Raw genomic sequence first — 4,224 nt, 5'->3', positions numbered from 1 at the left:
GGCGTGTGTGGCAGGGAGCTGCCCCATCCTGCTCACAGCCCTGGGGCCTGCGGTGATGCCCCAGCAGCTGGTGGCGCCGGGGCCACCTCTCAGCGGGCGCCCACAATGGATGGCCCGGTGCCACCCACCCAAACTTGTCCGACAGAAACCACAGGGACCACTGCCGGCTGCACGTCGCTGCTGCCGCGAGGCGGGTGTGGGGACCAGGCGCCTCCCGCAGCCAGGGGAACCCTCCCTGCCCCTCACCGCGAGCAGCAGCCATGGGCAGCACAGGAGAAAATGTGGTCCTTGTCCCTCACGGTGAAGGTTGAGGAGAGCGGCTGGGCTCGATGGTGCCTGTGCTCACCCCGCTATGGCCCCTGGCTCTCCTCGGGGTAGGCCTTCAGGACAGCATGCCTGCAACTGGGAGGGCCACGTTGGTCGCATGCTAGTGGTCTGGCAGACCTCATCCCAGCTCCAGGGAGGGATAACGTCCTTTCATTGACCTGTATACAAGTATTTGAGTCAGGACTTCCAAAACCAGGCAGCTTCAGTTTAGAGGTTCAGACCAGGACGGATTTCAGCTGGCGTTTTCCAGCCTCCTGCCTCCCTGACTTCCTCCCTAGAAAATGTGCGGCCATCCGAATCTCTGGAAGGGCGCTTGCTCCTCTTCACATCCCTCCAGCGCTCCAGGAGTAGAGAGTGGATTTGCATGTCTCCTCTAGCCTCTTCCCTGCCTCTCACCAGTGCCGGAGCCCATGTTTTCCTGGGCTCACACGTGTGATGTTCTGCTGGCTCTCTCCGTGTGCTAGAGCACGCTCTGCCTACAAGCAATGGCAGCGCTGCTGAAAAGCCTCCTGGCAAGGAACTGCACGTATCAGCGCCTGGTTTAGTCACTTCAAAACAATCTAGTTAGTAAGAGGGAGAGGAGGGAGGAAGACTGTACTCCAGGCAGAGATTGCACATGGAAATACCGATGAGATGACACTGTTCTCTGAGAAGTATTGGAACAACTGGAAGAGCAATAAAACACCGCTGTTTCCATCCACACGGCTGTACGCCATGGACAAAGAAAAGGCGGGGATCTTATTGGAAGTCACACCTGATTCATATCTGTCTGGGCTGCATCAGCTCTGATGCTGGAGAGAGACAGGCTGAACCCTGCCCACTTAAACAAAAGGAAAATGCATGAAGGAGAGTGCAGCCGAGGCAGTTACTGAGCCTCGGTGGGCAGCGGGCAGCCCTGCTCCAGCAACAAGGGCAGCAAGGAGCCGCCTGTGCCCACCTCCTCCTCTTCCCCCTGCCCGGGACATGATCTTAGCACTGTGTGCTGCTGGCTCTTGGGCTGCAGCTAGAGTTGCTGCTCTCCCAGGGCAAAACTGATCAAAAGATCAATGATTTAGTCAGGTTCTTGTGTTTTGGGGTATCTGACAAAGGCAATTGTTAGATGCACCCTGCAGAGCAACCCATCTCTTAAGCTATTCTGGGGCAAGTGGGTTTTGCAGGTAGAAATCTCATCTGATTAGCTGCAAGAGTTATCCTGCGAGTCAGTACTGGCTGGTTAGAAAACTCTTCTCTAGCTGAATGGAAGCCAAAAAATTCTGTAAAGCCTTGTTTCCAGCCACATTTTTTGGGTTAGTAGCCAGAAAACCCCAGCACATCAGGAAAAAAACACTGGCAAACAAAACAGAAGATGGCTTTTGTGGTTTTCCTTTGCATTGGTGTGTTCAGGGGGAGTAGGGAAGGTTTTGCTCCCTCTCTGACAATTGGGTTGGGTGGGGTCTCTGGAAAGCACACATTTTTTAACTCACATACTTAGAAAAAAAATAATATCTCTGCTTAATGCCCAGACAAGAGGTGCTGGTCCTAAGCCTCATTTTCAGGAAGGAAAACATGGCAAAATTCAGGAGAGATACATGCATGTAAAGGAGGCAGTACGAACGAGTCAGAAAAGCTGAATTATATCCCATTCTGATGGCTTGACATGTTGCTTCCCCCTCTCTCCTCTTTGTCTTTTTTCCATCCTGTCTCCACACAGCATTAGAGGGACAACATTTGGGTCAGGATGGCCATGAGCTATGTGTCCGATGCCCCCCACAACATGTTGCCATGGTGCAAGCCTCTGCAAGAGGGTCCAGAGGAGTGGGATGCTGAACACAGGCTGCAGCTGCCAACTCCTCGCTGCAATGCCACAGTATCACACAAAATTGTCAGCTGTATTTCTTCCCCCGTAGGGAGGAAAACTGCGATGGGCCTGGATGCACCCTGCATTTTGTTTCTATTTAATCTAACTCTCCTGACAAAGGGACATCCTCTGGAGACAGGATCTCCTCATACCAGGTGAGGCATAAACTCCAGCAGTACTTTGACCCTCTCCCAGGAAGAGAAATGGGGCCTAAAATGTTTCAGGATCAGAATAGCATTAGCATTTGCCAGCCAGACACAGACAGATTTGTGACGTGACATTCTCACTGTCACTGCAGGACTCCCAGCAGCTCTGAAGCCATTTCAGTGGCATGTCTGAGCCTGAAACACGTCACTGCCAGCGCTCCCAGTGCAAGTCTGGGCTGGGTTCACAGGCTAAGGGAAAAGGGCTTTTTCCACATTAAAGACTTTCTCTCTGTTGACAATAATAAATGAGGGAAGAGAGAAGCCGATCCTGTTCCCGCGGGCCAGGTTACTCCCATTTTACAATGGTTGGGGCACATGCATGGAAGAAAAAAAAAGACGGCATACAAACATAAGAAAATCTTTCTGGGCCAGACTATCTTCCCGTCTGTCCTGTCTCCAACGGTGGCCAAGAGCAGGTGTCAGGGCAGAGCATAGGCATGGGGCAGGTAAGCAGCAATACCCACCAGAGCTCCCCCAAGCACATGGCAGTACTCAATTCAGGGCCTCTGCCTGGACCTCCCACACTGGGTTCGAAATCCAGGGCTGTGTGCTGCTCCAGCCCCCTTGAACACACCCCAATCCCCCAAGCCACGGCTGCTGGAGCCGTCCTACTGGACGTGTTTTCCAACCTGCTTGCCCCCACCCATCACTACCCATGCCCCTGTCGCTTAGCACCAGTGATAAACAGGGCATATCCCCTTGGCCGGGTGCCTGCCCAAGACATGCAGAATCAAGTCTTTTCCCGAAAACCTCCTCTGGCAGCCACTGAACAGCACCACTTGGTTTATCAGGCAGTGAGGCTATCCCTGTAGCAAAAGCACTCTTGCTTGATCAACGTCATCCTGCTAGGAAAATTGGCACTGGTCTGCCTGCCCTTTGGCGCAGATCTCTGCAACCCCCTGGCCTTGGCCTGTGTCTCCCCCCACATTACAAAACCACTCGATCTTCAGGACGGTTTTGGCTCATTGCTAAACATATGGCAGATTTCTTGCCTGGGTTTGTCCAGCCACTTCTCCCCAGGGGCAGGGGTCCCTGCCCCTGGCTCCAGCTAGCTCCACAGCTTTTTGCATCCAGTGCCAGTTTTCCTTTTGCTCTGGCAGATAATCTCAGCCATTGCAACCCATACACAGTTTCTCATGAGCCCTTTCTCCAGCCCCTCTGTTTTTCCAGCATCCCCTTCCAGCTGTCTGTGAGCTGAGAGAAAATCATCTCCTCCCCACTGTACCCCACCCCACAAGATGCCTCTTTTTAAGCTGCTTCCAGCCCACCCCACTGGGGACTGCAGGCTCCCACGCACTTTAATCGAGGAGAGTATAGGTCTTTGGCAGAAGAGGATGCCCTGCCTTCCTCCCCATCCCCATCCAGGCTCCTGCCCTGTGCCTCTGAGGGCACTTGGGCTGCAGCAGCAGGTCAGATCCAGGACGCAGTCCTGCCCCTATACCCAGCCTGGCGGGATCACAGGGCTGACTAAAGCAACAGCAAAGTCAGGAACCTTAAACCTGGACAAATAATTTGCAGGGGACTAAAGTGAGATGAGAATCCAGCCCTGCACAGCAACGACTGCTACCATGCTCCATCACCAAAGCCGGGAGTGGGGCTGCCCACAGCAGGAGAGCTGGTCGCAGCCCGGCCGAGGGGGCAGTGGTGGGGGCCCCAGGGCCCCCAGAGGGGCAGGGAGCCTCCGCTGAAACGCCGATGAGCGGCTGAGCTCAGTTTCCGCCGCACCCTGCCTTCACCCTTCCTGTACCCCTGCAGGAAACAGCCCCAGCAGCCCTCGCCCGGGGCCCGCAGGACAGCGTCCCCCAGCCCAGAGCGTGGCGGGAAGAGGCCCGCCGGCTCCCACCTCCCACCCTC

The sequence above is a fragment of the Fulmarus glacialis genome, unplaced genomic scaffold, assembly GCF_000690835.1.
Source record: "Fulmarus glacialis isolate BGI_N327 unplaced genomic scaffold, ASM69083v1 scaffold29946, whole genome shotgun sequence".
Classification (NCBI taxonomy): Eukaryota; Metazoa; Chordata; class Aves; order Procellariiformes; family Procellariidae; genus Fulmarus; species Fulmarus glacialis.
Note: the sequence above shows the minus strand (reverse complement) of the source record.